Consider the following 215-nt stretch of genomic DNA (forward strand, 5'->3'; position numbering starts at 1 on the left):
CTATCCTGACCAAGTAGGTTTCATTCCAGGGATGCAGGAATGGTTTAATGTACAGAAATCCATCAACATAATCCACTATATAAACAAACTCAAAGACAAAAACCACATGATCATCTCGTTAGATGTGGAGAAAGCATTTGACAAAATCCAACACCCATTCATGATAAAAGTCTTGGAAAGATCAGGAATTCAAGGCCCATACCTAAACATGATAA

The sequence above is a fragment of the Mus caroli genome, chromosome 14 (genome assembly GCF_900094665.2).
Source record: "Mus caroli chromosome 14, CAROLI_EIJ_v1.1, whole genome shotgun sequence".
NCBI classification, from domain to species: Eukaryota; Metazoa; Chordata; class Mammalia; order Rodentia; family Muridae; genus Mus; species Mus caroli.